The 16347-nt window shown below is 43.8% G+C and overlaps 1 protein-coding gene across 1 annotated transcript in view; it reads left to right on the top strand.

Moving 5' to 3' along the window:
* LOC125724531 (serine/threonine-protein kinase pim-1-like) overlaps positions 1 to 16347 on the top strand; it is a 153216-nt gene that overhangs the window by 15302 nt on the left and 121567 nt on the right. The window lies entirely within an intron of this gene.

The raw sequence follows: 16347 nt of genomic DNA, 5'->3' as shown, positions 1-16347 counted from the left end.
CGGATGTGCCATCATCACCTACCTTCACTCTTAGACTGGGGAGCCCCTTTCAGTCCTGGCAGGAAACCAAGATGTAAGTCCCGAGAAAGTGCCGGGCGATGCGCGCTCTATCCCACGGCTCAGCTTCGGTCAACACTGAGTTTTCCTCTTCCTTTATACTAAATTTAGCGTTGCGTGAGGGCAGGGGATGAGCTGGCCAGGCTCACCCCTTCCCCTCAGGCAATATGTTCTCCAATTCCCCCTTTTGACCGAGTGATGCTGCTTGCGGTAACATTGTACAATAGGCATCCTTGTGCCAGGTGTCTTTGCGCAATGCCTCCCTGTTCCCCCTAAAGGGAATATAAGGTGCTGTATAACGACCCTCCCCTGTCTCCCAAAACCAAGATAAGCATACTGCATGCCGATCTAATGGCTTAGATAAGCAACCTGGTTTCTTTTTATGAGACTCAAGGTATATATGACAAAATAGGTGTTACAGGTGATTGGTAAAAAACAACGTTTGTGCAGTTCAATAATATTCTGGGTGAATCATGGATGATTTATCTGAATTTCAGGATGATCTGTCCACACAATCACAGAATTAATCCACAATTATGACTTCCCAGAATATTACAGTAGAAGGGTTAATTCCATGCCACGTGGGCAACGTAATCGTCCGCAAATTCATCCTAATACATTAAGGAAGATTTGCAATCCTGGCGTGGGTCTATAGTTTCCTAAATCACTAGGTTCAAGACTTGGTTTCTTTAGAACAGGTCTAATAACTGCTATTTTAAAAGGTTTCGGAATATATCCAAGCCTAAGAGATGAGTTTAACAAGTTTAACAGGATCGTGCTCAAAACCAAGCTCAAAAGTTCTGATTGTTTTTAGGACAGAAAGATTTAAAAGTGTCAATATCAGTAGGAACAGGACTAGTAGAAGGCTGGTAGCTGTATGTGGCCACAGAAGTGATGGTCTTTCTAATCTTAGTTATTTTACCATTAAAAAATGTAATAAAGACATCACTCCTAAGAGCCCGTGGGACTTGCGAGTTTAGGGTTGAAGAATTCTGTGTTAACCTAGACACAGATTCAGACTGGAAGTTAGAATTGTTTTTGTTCTCTTCTATTTATCTGGAAAGATACACAGACCTAGCAGTCACTAGTGCTTATCTGTACTTGGAGAGACTCTCTTTCCAGACTGATCAGAAAACTACTAGTTTAGTTGAGCACGAAGTGAAGTTCAGAATACCAGGGTGCAGCTTTCTTATCTCTATCTCTTTGTTTAAAGTGGAGTTACAAGACCTAGAGTGCTGCGAAAGGATTTTACCATGTTCACAGATACCTGTTCAAGTTCATTTTCACATGAGGCTTCAGATGTAAGGTTGAAGGACTATGGAAGTTGGTCAAGAACATTGTTGTTGATAATGGGGTGATGGGACGTCTGATATTGTACTTTGCAGCTGGGGCCGAAGGGAGGCTGTACTATATTAATGATCTGAAAGTAGAGGATTCTGAGGGATAATAGATGTGTGTTCCACCCAAATACCATGGCTAATAATCAAATCCAGGCAGGGACGGATTACGGACCGGGCCAGGGGGGCCGCTGCCCAGGGGCCCTTGGGGTGCAGGGGGCCCGTGGGGCCCCTAGCCCAAAACAATTTGCAACACTTATCAACAATGTATTTTCGTTTGTCTATTTTAGAGGGCCTACATTCTTTGATCCTCTGTCTACAAGGGCCCCTGACCCTATAGGGAGGGCGTTTGGCTGCCAAGGGCCCTTGAATTGTGGTGGTTGTGGTGGTGGTGCTGGTGGTGGTGGGGGGGCCCTCGCGAACGTTTTGCCCAGGGGCCCACACAACCCATAATCCGTCCCTGAATCCAGGGTATGGTTACAGGCAGGGGTGTTGCTAAAGATTTTGTGCCCCACAAAAGCATTTCATATTGGGAAAAAGTCCAGACCAATCCAGTTATTTTCCAAATTTTTTAGGGCTTCTGTCACTCCGGGGTCCTTGAATCATCTTAACATCCTTACGAGGTCCTGGGTTACAGGCATGAATAGGCCCGACTACATTCTGACATACATCTACAGAGTCAAGAATAGCAGCAAACGTTGTTGTTAAAGGATCACTGTCATTCTCCATGTGAATACTAAAATCATCAACAATCATGGCTTTGTCAGTAGTGACCACCAGATTTGTTAAAAAAAAACTCTGTATGGACCAGGTGGTGTTTACACAATGATGATGACTGGAGGTGAAGGACCACAAGGAGATGAGCCAGCAAAACTAAGAACAAGAATTTCAAATGTTCAGAAGCTATAACCACTTTTCTTGGACACTCCTAGATTAGACTGAAATATTGCAGCAACACCACCACCTTTGCCATTTGGTCGAGGGTTATGCTTATAACTGTATTCAGCTGAAGTAGATTCATTTAATGCCATGAATTCATTTGGTTTAACCCAGGTCTCAGTAAAGTATAACGCACCAAGACTAAAATCAGTAATCATTTCATTTATTAGTAATGCCTTAGTGCCTGTGATCTTACATTTAAAAGTCCAGGATTTTAGGCTCACATTACACCTATTATCTAACAATGGATTTGGTTCAGTTTTCATTAAAGTTATTATGACATCCACTATGGTGGAATACACCTCCACGATTAGAAGTGCAGGAAACAGACACAGTCTCAATAACATGAACCCTGGGTGACGACTCTAAGCGACTAGCAGACGGTCAGTTATGCCGGTTTGCCTGCCGCCTGGACTTGGATCTGGCTTGTCAGCGACTGGCCTTGAGACCATGAGCAATGCTTTTGGACAGGAGATCAGCACCATCCCACAAGGGGTGATTACCTTCCTTCTTCAAAAGCCCAGGCCTACCCCAGAACGTCGGCCAATTGTCTTTAAATCCCACACCATTTATCGGGCACCATTCTGACAGCCAGCAATGATAATCTGCTGTACATTTCATCACCACGTCTAGCAGAGATGTGGCCAAAGCACATTACTGACACAGACATCGTCTTTGCAAGGTTGCACACCTCTGTGAAATTTATCTTAGGTATCTCCAAATGCCTCAATCAGACATCATTAGTGCCAACGTGGATAATAATCTGAGAATATTTACACTTACTGTTAGCCAGCACTTTTAAATTTGTTGAGAAAATATGTCTTTTGGCATTTTTAGTTTTTTGATTGCAGTCAGATGGCTCAAAATTTGGCTTCCCAAAGCATTTGAAAATTGCAAAAATACCTATGAACTGTACACATTTGATAAAAGTGTCACTACTACAAAACTAATAATTAGACAGGATAAGATGGAATATATTACTCAGGTGCGCTTACAGTCAGCTTTTAATGTACTTTTAATGTTTCTGAACTTATGGTTCTCTTTCCATCTCTCCGCTATTGCCCGTACGCAGCCTCTTTCCTCAGCTGTCACTCATATCTGGAGAAAGCCAGTCATTGGTTTAACTTGAGATGATCTCGTTCACATTTCAACCAATCCATGCGGTAGGTTGAACTCAGTGTGAGACCTCAGAGTAGTTTCAGTAGAAAAGTGCATGCAACACGCATGATGAATATTTATCGGTAACATCAGTAAATTAAAAGGACGATTACAATTATTGAACATGTGATGGATATTGGCTCTAATTATCGACAGAACAGATGATGTTGATCCCTATAGTGTTCAGCTTCTCTGGAGTAGTTCCGTTTAAAATAATAGGTAGTAGTTATATTTAGAGGAGACTGGGGACAGGTGGTGCCCATTATAGTGTCCAGACATTACACCCTGGTCTACTGTATTTGAATAGCATTCTTAAAAGCAACACTATTCCAGCGTGTTTAAATCTGGTGACAGCATTTCTGATGGTAGCTACCAGCTAGGTACTTGTTGAAATCACGTGATCCCATTATAATGGTTTATAATATAAACCAATATAAAAGGTTTGTTTAAAACAAGTAAGCCATTTAAAAGTATATTGTATCAGAATAAGTAGAAACTGCTACATATTGTACCATTCTGTCGTGGCCAGCGCCTGGACATATGCTGTCTCTTGCTGGGGAGGCAATATAAAAAGGAGGAGGAAGCTCAGACGAGCAGGATCAGTAAGAAGGCCGGCGCCGTCACGGGTCTTTAAAAGACTTTTTATACCATCTGCTACTTATAGCGCAGATTTCGTGCCGCCTTGGAATGCAAACCCGAGTTTGGCTTTTGGGGGAAAACAGTCAACGCGATATATTGTTTTACAGTGCACAGCATGCAGACACCGTGCTATGTGGAAATGCGACGGACAAGAGGCATTGCTTTTCGTGAGTGTCGTGAAGAGAACGCGACACAATGAAAACAAAACAATCATTTAATTGACCGTGTTCAACTACCCTCCAGAAAAAGAAGGGTTTACATTACACACATTTTAATAATGTGTTACGATCCTCAGTCTAGGGTTGAGGACCGCCAGAAAGGTAAAGGGAAAGGAGAGGGGAAAACGAGACAACCAGGGTATGGGAAAAGGGAACACGGGACACAAAGGGATCTTTTTTTGTATTTTTTTTATGTTTATTCACAAAGACCTTCACACACAATAGGGCAACAGACTTCGGGAGTGACACCGGCAAAACAATAAACAAAACACCACTAACGAATACGTCCCAAACTAAGCTAACTCTAAACGAAAAGAAAATGACACAGACTAATCCTAACTCCCTAACCAAAACACAGAATAAGCAACACGTACGCAAACCAAAACAGCCGTCACTCCCTACGCACTTAACAGAAACGGACATACAGAACACCAAAGCCGAAACACAGTATCCGAGGGGCGAAGCAAGAGAGGAGTCAGGAGGAAGGCAATAGATCACAAACCAGAAAGCAGTCAAAACCAAAGGCAAAGGTACAGAGGGATAAGGCAAGAGACGAAAACCGGAAAACCAAAAACTGTCATACACGATAAATCACAAGAACACAAGCAACCCAATACAGCAAAAACCAACTATGAGCAGAGCTCCCGCTACTCTCCCGCGCCGGCCTTTTCAACTCACAAACGTAGAAGTAGCGTCGAGGCTCGGGGCGTGGCCAGGTCCAGGAGGCGGAGACGAAGGCAGCCGAACAACAATCAGGACAATCCCCCCCCAAACCTTACGGCACGTAACACCCCCCCACACAAGAGCGAACCTGCCAGGTGTTCGCAATCCTCCATAACTGCGGGCATACAAAACAAATAACAAGTAACTAATAGACAGGAAGAACCGGAATCAGGCTCGGGAGAGGGCGTCAGCCACGAGATTAGTGACCCCTTTTTTATGTACGATCTCTAAATTAAACGCCTGGATAATGAGAGCCCAACGCATTAACCGCTGGTTAGTGTTACACATCCGAGCGAGGAAAACCAAAGGATTGTGGTCTGTATACACCACTACCGGACGAGCACTGTCCCCTACATATACTTCAAAATGCTGTAAAGCTAAAAGGAGGGCTAGGGCTTCCTTCTCGATTGTGCTATACGCTAACTGGTGTTTTAAAAATTTCTTGGAGAAGTAGCATATAGGATGGTTCAACCCGTGACTGTCTTCCTGCAGGAGGACGGCACCAGCACCCAATCCACTGGCATCTACTTCTAACTTGAACGGTTTGGCAAAGTCGGGGGCAGCTAGGACGGGGGAACTACTGAGCAACATTTTCACCGAATCGAAAGCACTCTGGCAGTCTGGGGACCACACAAATGGCACCCCCTTACGAAGCAAGTGAGTAAGGGGCATGACAACCTCTGAGAAATTTCGGCAGAAACAACGGTAATACCCTGCCATCCCGAGGAACCGCTTCAGCTCTCGCGGCGTCTTTGGAACGGGGAATAAACGGATAGCCTGGACTTTTATGTCCAGGGGCTTAACCTCGCCTCGACCCACTAATTTCCCCAAATAGCTGACCCTGCCCTGTCCGAATTCACATTTTTCGAGGTTGAGCACCAGCGAAGCCTTTTGTAACCGAACAAACACCTGTTCAAGGGAACTCACATGCTGTTCCCACGAGTCGGAATAAATCACCACATCATCTAGGTAAGCCTCACAATTTTGGACACCACATAATACTTTATGCATCAGCCGCTGGAAGGTGGCTGGGGCATTCCGTAATCCGAAGGGCATGACTGTATATTGGAGGAAGGTGTCAGGGGTAGCGAACGCGGAAATCTCTGAAGCACGGGGGGTCAGTGGAACTTGCCAATAGCCCTTTAATAGGTCCAACTTAGTCACGTATTTTGCAGAACCGATACGGTCAACACAGTCTTCCATACGAGGCAGGGGGTAAGCATCTGGACGAGTCACGGCATTAACCTTCCGATAATCCGTGCAGAACCGGAACGTCCCATCCGGTTTGGGAACAAGCAGGCACGGGGAACACCAAGGACTATTGCTGGGAACAGCAAGACCCGTCTCTACCAGGTAAGCGGTCTCTCGAGATAACACAGCTCTCTTCCGGGGGTTGACCCGGTAGGGATGCTGCTTAACGGGAGCGTGATCACCAACGTCGATATCATGTTCTCCAGCAGGGGTACGCGAAGGGGTATCAGCGAACAGGGGTCGGAAGCGATCTACTAGGGACAAAATGTCAGTTTGGGCTGACCCAGGTAAGTGGCTGAGCCGGGACGTAAGGTTTTGCAGAGCCTCTGAGTTAGGAAGGCGAGCACAGGGGAGACAATTCCTACCGAGATGTAAGTCATCAGTCTCTGGCGAGTACTTACTGAGAGACAAGACGCCCACAGGAGCGGGGACCGGAATAGAAGTAGGCGAGGGGACGGGGACCGAGCGATCAAGGTACGGTTTCAACATATTTATGTGGCACACGCGAGTCTTCCTCCTACGGTTTGGGGTCTCTACAACATAGTTGGTGGGGCTAAGCCTTTCTAGTACAACATATGGACCTGAGAATCGGGCGCTAAGGGAGGAACCGGGCAACGGGAGAAGGACTAAGACACGATCACCAGGTTGGAAACACCGGGGTTTTGCAGACTTATCAAATTGCCCTTTCATTTTCTTCTGTGCTATTCCCAGAGACTGTCGAGCCAATTCCCTAGCTGTAGACATCCGGTCCCGAAGGGATTTCACAAACTTGGACACATCCTGCGTAGAGGAGGACGCATCGGGGGATAACCACTGCTCCTGTAACGCCTTCAGGGGACCTCGAACAGTGTGGCCAAAGACAAGTCCAGCAGGACTAAACCCGGTCGATTCTTGGACAGCATCGCGTATTGCAAAAAGTAGAAGGGGCACTCCCTCATCCCACTCTCTCCCTGCATCTAAACAAAAGGTACGAAGCATATTTTTGAAGGTTTGATGGAAACGCTCCAGCGCCCCTTGGCTCTCAGGGTGATAGGCGCTGGAGACGGTATGACGTATTCCTAGCTCGCGAACAACTTGTGCGAATAACTTCGACATGAAGTTCGGGCCTTGGTCGGATTGCACACACTTAGGCAGCCCAAAAGTAGTGAAGAACTTAATTAACTGCTTTACTATGACGGGAGTCCGGAGACTACGGACAGGAATAGCTTCCGGGAAACGAGTGGCGGCACACATGAGGGTGAACAAATACATGTTACCCGAACGAGTTTTTGGCAATGGACCTACGCAATCGATCAACACACGCTCAAAAGGTTCGCCAATAGCCGGTACCGGATGTAATGGAACCGGTACAATAGCTTGGTTCGGTTTACCTACCAGCTGACACACACGACAGGTTTTACAATATCTCTTCACGTCCGTATTAACACCTGGCCAAAAAAAATATGCTAAGAGTCGATTTAAGGTTTTTCTAATTCCAAGATGCCCCGAACACGGGTGGTCATGAGCGAGAGACAACACATAATCCCGATATAACCCAGGGACTACCACCTGAAATACAGTAGCCCACTCAAAAGGCGAGTCCGGAGGGGTCCATTTCCTCATTAATACCTGGTTGCGGTAGAAATAGGCTGTGGGGTGGTTCTTTAATTCTTTCTTGTTCACAGCGGAGGTACGACACGCTTCCAATGACAAATCCTCCGCCTGTGCCTTGGTCAAAGCGTCCGTAGTGGAAGGGACCTCAGGGGACACAGCAGGTTCCACGGAGACCAGGGAGTCCGAGTCACAAGTCGAAGGTGTTGGGTCGGACATAAATGTCTCAGCCAGCTGGACGTCGGCGAACTTGCGCTGCTGGGCCCGTGTCAGCACACAAGCCGGGAACACCTGGGGCAGTTCCGCCGCAACGTCATCAGCGCAGATCTCCGGCTCTGGGGCAACTTCAGGAAGGGGAACGATCCTTTTCCCCGCAATGTCATTCCCCAGAATGAACGTGACCCCTGGAACAGGTAGCTGGGACTGGACCGCAACACGCACAAGTCCGGAGAAATCAGGAGTACATAAATATACAGTATGCAACGGAACCGCAGCCACACACAGATCGATACCTTGCACCAGTACGTCGGTGCCACAGTAAGTGGTACCATCTAAAGGTAAAATTCCTTCAATTACGAAAGACTGGGCCGCTCCCGTATCCCGTAGGATAGTTACCGGGTGGCGTACCCCGTCTTCACCGAGCGACACAGAACCAGGAAACACAAATGGTTGGAATGTAGGTTCAACAGTTTCACATGTCGGTAACACATTAACACGAGCTGCGATCTGCACCTTTCTGGTCGCTGCACGGGTCTCTTTACGTTTAAGAGCGGGACAAACAGAAATGATGTGACCCACCTCATGGCAATAGAAACACTCTCTTTTCTCTACAGGTGGTGAATAAGAAGCGGACGAAGGAGAGGATATCACAGGACGGGAACCGAGTTTGCGAGGCAAAGGGGTTGGGGTAAACACAGTCTTATGGGTTAGAATAAATTCATCAGCCAGAGTAGCAGCTAAAGCTAAACATGTTACCTTTTGTTCATTCAAGTATACTACTACCCGATCATGAACACAATTTTTAAATTCCTCTAACAGCAATAGTTCCTTGAGTTGCTCAAAGTTGGTAACACCACACGCAGCACACCACTTGTCAAACAACAAAGCTTTCTCACGGGCAAACTCAACATGGGTTTGGCTGGCGGTTTTAACCAGCTTCCGGAAATTCTGCCAGTAAGCCTCAGGTACTAATTCATACGCCCTTAATACGGTAGCCTTAACAATGTCATAATCAAGACTCTGGGCTAACGCCAGAGCCGAGCAAACTTCCTGAGCTTTCCCCACTAACTTGCATTGCAGAAGCAATGACCACAAATGTCTAGGCCAGTTCAAGGTCGTAGCAATCTTCTCAAACATAGCGAAGTAAGCATCCACCTCATTCTCCCGAAACACAGGAACAAGAGCGATATGGCGACTAACATCAAAGTCAGAATTTCTACCTCCAATTTCCTGGGAGACTGGTGAACCTGAGGGAGAACGAAGGCTAGACCGAGGAGCGTCTGGGGCATCAGCCTGGTCACGGGCGGGCAGGTCGGCTTGAAGGGTTGTACGTGGTGATTGTACTCGACGCGGAAGGGGAACAGGTTTTTGTTCACCCATACCCATTCTGCGCAGTGCCACCTCCTTGTCAGCTTCAACCTCCACTTCCCGGACACGGAGTAACTGAGCCTGGTACTCCTGCCTTTTAATCTCCAGTTCCAGCTCCCGAAGTCGAATTGTCAGCAGCAGATCCTCCCTGGCTGAACGTGGATCGCCGAGATCCATGCGGATCCCTGTTCCCAGATCAACGCTGCCGGCTTCCGCCGTAGCTGTCAACGGTACGGGAGTGGGTGCAACACTCGGCGAGCCGCCTAACTCGGGTAGGATACCCTGCCGAATCAGCTCGTCCTGCAACGCTTGCTTTATAACCCGCTTAGAGGCTTCAGCGGGGACCGAAACATTAAAGAACTCTGCTATTCCTAGCAGATCGTCCTTACGGCACTTATCAAACTGTTCGAGTGTGGGGTAGAAGGTGAAAGCAACGAGATCGAACCGAGCCATTTCCACCACACAACCACACACCCCCCCACACAAAATAAACCGCCAGGCAAACACCAGAAAAAAAGAAAGGAACGGACGAGCCCCCAATTTCTGTTACGATCCTCAGTCTAGGGTTGAGGACCGCCAGAAAGGTAAAGGGAAAGGAGAGGGGAAAACGAGACAACCAGGGTATGGGAAAAGGGAACACGGGACACAAAGGGATCTTTTTTTGTATTTTTTTTATGTTTATTCACAAAGACCTTCACACACAATAGGGCAACAGACTTCGGGAGTGACACCGGCAAAACAATAAACAAAACACCACTAACGAATACGTCCCAAACTAAGCTAACTCTAAACGAAAAGAAAATGACACAGACTAATCCTAACTCCCTAACCAAAACACAGAATAAGCAACACGTACGCAAACCAAAACAGCCGTCACTCCCTACGCACTTAACAGAAACGGACATACAGAACACCAAAGCCGAAACACAGTATCCGAGGGGCGAAGCAAGAGAGGAGTCAGGAGGAAGGCAATAGATCACAAACCAGAAAGCAGTCAAAACCAAAGGCAAAGGTACAGAGGGATAAGGCAAGAGACGAAAACCGGAAAACCAAAAACTGTCATACACGATAAATCACAAGAACACAAGCAACCCAATACAGCAAAAACCAACTATGAGCAGAGCTCCCGCTACTCTCCCGCGCCGGCCTTTTCAACTCACAAACGCGGAAGTAGCGTCGAGGCTCGGGGCGTGGCCAGGTCCAGGAGGCGGAGACGAAGGCAGCCGAACAACAATCAGGACAATCCCCCCCCAAACCTTACGGCACGTAACAAATGAAATTGTGCCACATCACTCCGAAAAGCAGTGACCATCTTTGCTCTGCTACATTGGCTCATTTTTGAAAAGTACTTGCCGAAACTGTGCCACCAGGAAATGTAATCGCTGTCCAATCACAGCTCTCAAGCTCTCAAAGGGGTGTGGTCACGGAAAAAGGACTGAGACAATCCTGTAAGATCTAACCAATGATGCGACAGCCGCTACACGACAGGCTATGGCCACCGCCATTACACCCCAGCTGTGCCCCTGTTAATACGCTACTACCTCACTTCAGAATGTCTTTTAAAGCAATATTTAGGCAAGAAGTATATTCTTTGCTGCAGCAGGTAGAAAGTGAAGCTGTGAGCAATGATTTTGTCATTTATAAAGTAGAGTGGCTCCTAGAAAACTTGCCACAGGCGGTGGCTGTAACTGCAGTGGTGGTTACAGAAATGTTTACATGGGGTGGCAAGAGATTTTGGGAGGGTGGCATCAAGAGCGGAATGTGGGAGTTCTCATACAGAAATACAAATGTACTTGTATAGGTAAATGTACTCAACAAAAGTCCCACAAATACATTCCTACAATATTTATTTTGACTTAATGTTACAGTTTTTCCTCACATGACAATTAACATTTACAAAACAACAAGAGTAATCCCTACACCATAATGCACGTCTGCACAACATTACATCATTTCTCATTGCTTTACACAAATTTCCAAATATTTTAGTACATAGATGCAAATGGTTTTATACAATTGTCATCATTTGGTACAATTTTAATCACTTTCATCTAGTCAGTCAAAATAGATCACGTAGTGTGATAACTTAAATAAGCAATATTTTTCATAAAATGATAACACATGCAAAAACAGATTAAAATATAGTCTAAATAATTTTTACATAATTTGTCAAAGATTATTTAACAAAAGTGTTTTCAAGGTATGTTCCACTCAATATAACAAAAAATTATTAATCCTAATAAAATCTGTTTTTATGTGATATTTCAAATTAATTTACACGTACATATGCTCCAAATGGATTAAATACTTAAAATATTTCGAACTCTTTTATGGTTACACCATTTAGCATTTTCAGACACATTCAGTCTTAATTTGTAAAAAAAAACTAAAACTAAACTAAAACTAAAAAAATGGTGTCGTTTCAAATGATATGAAACAAACATGAATGTGAAACCTGATACATACTCCAATTTAGCAGGGGAGTATTAAACAACATACAAAGTCTGAGATACTGACATTTACAAGAGGCTTCTGTACTTCCTGTAGCCTGTCTTTGGTTAACTAAATAAATATTCTCATCGAAAAAAAATAAAATAAAAATCACAGGGCTCCAAATTCATTACCAGTGGAGGGCAGTGTTCCATTAATCTGCCTACAGCTAATTAGCGAAGCTACATTTTTCATTAGATTAGCTTTTCTGCCAACTCTGAAAACTGTCAGCAGACCATTTAGCTTCTTCTGGACTTTCTTTGTTCAGATACATTTAGCTCAGACTACCCTAAATCCAACAAGTACTTCGGCTAAGTGAGAAATCCTGCTCTGTCATACAAGCCCCTGGTTGTATTTTCCAGGTTCTGATTGACAGAACAATAGACCAATACAGAGCTGAGACCTTCCTTCGTAGTTCAGGGTAAATGGCACCATGTTTGTAGTCCCTAAGTTCTTCACTAAAAACAAAATGGCCAATTGTGAAATAACAAACAAAAATGCTTACATCCTGTGAATAGAATATCACTTAAAATTTCAACACAGAATAATCCCAAACTCCAAGTTATAAATATCACCTGTTAATCACTCTAGTCCGACAGACTGGACTTCAGTGTTAAATTTTAGCTCTCTAGGTATGTTTTTAAGGGTTCAGACGTCAAAAACTAAACCAAAGCTATATTCATATAATAAAATGGCAATGGCAGTTTATTTATATAGCACATTTAAAACAGCAACCTCAATGCCGTAGTCAGAGTGCTTCTCAATCAGCAACATATAAAATGAAATAAAACCAGAACCTAACAAATTATAAACAGTGAAAAGCACCATTAAAATACAATTAAAAAGAAAAATAAATAAAACAAAAACCAGTAGCATAAAAAACACACGGATGTGCAATAAAAGTTAGCGGTTAGTGCTAATTGTTAGCTTCTGCTAAATTTTTAGTGGTTTACAGGTTTAGCGTTATCAAACTGAACTTTGGAGTTGGCAGATTAGAGGGTATTGAAGCTAACTTTTCGGTTGGCTCTGCCCACCACTGTTCATCACAAACAACACATGTACAAGCTCCTCAGCCTGCTATTTGGAGTTCTTGCCCTTGTAAAAAAATAGTATACTTAAATATATATCCAGTATACTAAAAGTATATGGCACATACTTAAAACATGCTATCATTTTCCTTATTACAGTAAGTACACTTGAAATATACTTTAGAGATGCTAGATATAGCTTTCAGCAGTATACTTAAAACAGTATAGTAATTAGTTTTGTGTAATACACATTAAATGTATTTTTTTGTTTCTTAAAATATACATAAAATAAATTAAGAAAGTCATATATACTTCAATTACTGTATATTTATTTCATTCTTCAAAGTCGCTAACCAAAATTTGTGAAAACAAAAATAGCACAGTATTTAAAATATTAGAAAATACATTTTAAGTATGTCAGCAGTTCCCACTCATTTCCACAAAAACACAAAACACATTTCCACTCATTTCTAGACACACACTTATATGTATTTAATTTACTTTTCACAGCTATTTGTACTAATGCACTTCACAAGTTATAACACAAATAGGAGCTACTGTGCACAATGGTTTATTTGAAAAAAATGTACGTATGAGTGTGTCTATATAAAGAACAAACACACACATGCTAAATCAATCTACATTTTCACTTGAAATTCTTCTACCCTTTTAAAATGCCTAAAGTAATTACAAAATTTGCAAACACAAAGATAACCATAACTGCAATGCATTGCAATGACTGGACGAATATACCTTTCAGGTTTTCTCAAAATAGCCCTATCAGTAAGACAAACGTATCTGTTCATGTTTAAACTCCACCATGGAAATTTTATGAACAGCGCTAAAGAGACAGCATATCTAATCCCGTTCAATATTATTTGGCAGAGGAATTGCAAATGCTCTGGCTTTCAAACAGATCACAACACATTTCCTTTTGAAAGAACTTGGATGAACAGCAATTACATTGTCTGATCGTGTGACCTCATGAATAAATTCGCTGGATATATTTAGCTGAGAGTCTCTGCACAAATGCCCCCTTTTTTTTTTTTTTACCAATTCCTGTACTAAAACACAGCACCTTCTATTGCAGTCACACATTGCACAGTCATGCATGCATTGGGGCTTGGCTAGTACAAGACTTTTGATGCTACATAGCATTCCATCTTTGAGCTCTACAACAGAGTTGTTTCTTTTGCGTAATTTAGAGGATTCTGCGTGACAAACTATTCCATTGACAATAAAGCGGTTATAATAGCAGTAGGAATTTACTTTAAAGCCCAGTAACTGCTCTACTGCAATCCTGTGTGTAACAGGTACATTTTCTTGGGCAAAAGGACTACCAAAGACTCTAACGAGTTCGTTAATTCGCTGTGAACTTGCTAATAATACATTGGCATTTTGCAGTTCATTAAACAAGCATTGCACGTTTTCATTAGCATCCTTCATGCATCTTTCACCATGTTCTCTCAAGCTCTTCCACCGTAAGAACTGCTTTACAATCTGCTGTGGTACATGTGTAATTCCATTGAAAAATTTCAGGAGTGTTCCATTGAAGGATTCAAAAGAAAATGTAGATGTTGCCCAAAGGGGCCCCCAGTTTCTGACGCTTGTAGCAATATGGGTTAACAAATGAACATTGAATGTTACATTTTCTGTGCATACAATCTTTCGAATTCAGTGACAAACTTTTTCAGTGAGAGCTCTGCAAAGTCAAGGCTGCATATTTCCACTTTCTCTTGAAGCAATGCGTAAATTCCAAAAACTAAAAGAAAAAGATGATTCCAGAATTTTTTTGGCAGAACATCTTTAAAAACTGGTAATGCATAAAACAAAAGAAAAGCCCTCCATTCTGATGCCTTCCAGAATTTGCAATCTTGTACAGAACGAGGTGTTCTTGTCACCTCTACTGGAGGCTGGATTGCAGTTAACTGTTTATCAACAACATCAGTTTTAGTTCCAATGTACCACTCTTTTTCATGATTACATGAATCAAACCACAGAGATGCAAGCTGTCTTGTAACACCCAGACACACACTGTGTTGATATTCAGGTACAAAGCCTTTTATCATTTGGAACTTACTGAGCTTCATTAGTGGGGAGGGCCCCTTGAAATCGAGGTTCTTTTGGTGTTGCTGCCATTGCATGGATATAATGCTCTTCCTCTGATCTCAGAGAGGGCTCAGGAGTACAAGATGCGTATGGACCTCCTCCTTTATGGTAGCAAAAATCACATCCATAAGTACCATTAAACTGCTTAGTATTTCTGAGGAGAGGTCGAGCAACAGAATCAGAACTACAGAGCAGAACATGGACTCTTGAAACCTGATCTCTGTTTTGTGCGTCCTTCCATTTGATTCCATCTTTCTCAAGTACAAGAGCTTCACTCACAAAGGGGTGTAGCAATGTGAACATGTTGGGTTTATTTTTCCCAAACCAAAGACAAGGGACACAAATATTATTCTTTCTCTGTTGTGGGTCTAGCTCAATTATTTGACACTGAATAGGCCAAATCTGACATTTGGAACTCTTGAACACAGGGATTCCATCACAATTCCATAACAAGCTGATGTCATTCTCACCAAGATCCCCACTGCATACAAGTTTTTGATATTCCATTCCATATTGTATATCACAAAGTTTACCTTCTGATCTGACTTTTTTGCGCCATGAAAGATTAGGATTTTCTAAAACATCCATAATTTGTGACGCCAAGTTAAGAACCAGAAAATACGAGCCGTTCAATAGGCTTTCATTGACATTAAATTCAGCCCTACACAAAATACAATGCTTTGGACTATTGTGACTCATCCCAATATAGCCTGAACAGGAGGAACAGTAGAAATGAGGTTCATAATGTCCATACTCTCCATATGCTTTGTGAAAGAGATAAACTGTTGAAGGCACCAGTCCTGGGAAATGTTCATTAAACAACCTTAGGATATGTTCAAGCCCTCCGGGTCGGCTGTCGCCTGCGGCCCCTCCGGTCGCCCCCCGTCGCCCGCTGGGTCTCCCTCGGGCTCCCCTTAGTTCCCCCTCCTTGTCTCCCTACGCCCCTGCCTTTGTCCCGCCTGTCTCTGCCCCTTCGTTTTCTGCTCGCCCTTTCGTTCCGCCCGTCTCTGTTCCTTGTGCCCCGGTGTACCCGCCTTGCACTCCTGGCCCCATTGTTCCGCCCGTTCCTTCTGTGTCTCCCTTCCTGGTTTGCCTATCTGCTTTCCCGACCCTCTGTCAGGTTTTGTCTTTTGTCTTGTCCCTCGCTCTGTTCTGTGCCTCGGTCTTGTTTCCCGTCCTGCGTTGATTTTGTTTTTCAGGTCCTGTTTTGCCTCGTCCCGT

This window comes from Brienomyrus brachyistius, unplaced genomic scaffold (genome assembly GCF_023856365.1).
Source record: "Brienomyrus brachyistius isolate T26 unplaced genomic scaffold, BBRACH_0.4 scaffold57, whole genome shotgun sequence".
NCBI lineage: Eukaryota > Metazoa > Chordata > Actinopteri > Osteoglossiformes > Mormyridae > Brienomyrus > Brienomyrus brachyistius.
The sequence above is the reverse complement of the archived record's forward strand: the minus strand, read 5'-3'. Positions and strand labels throughout refer to the sequence as shown.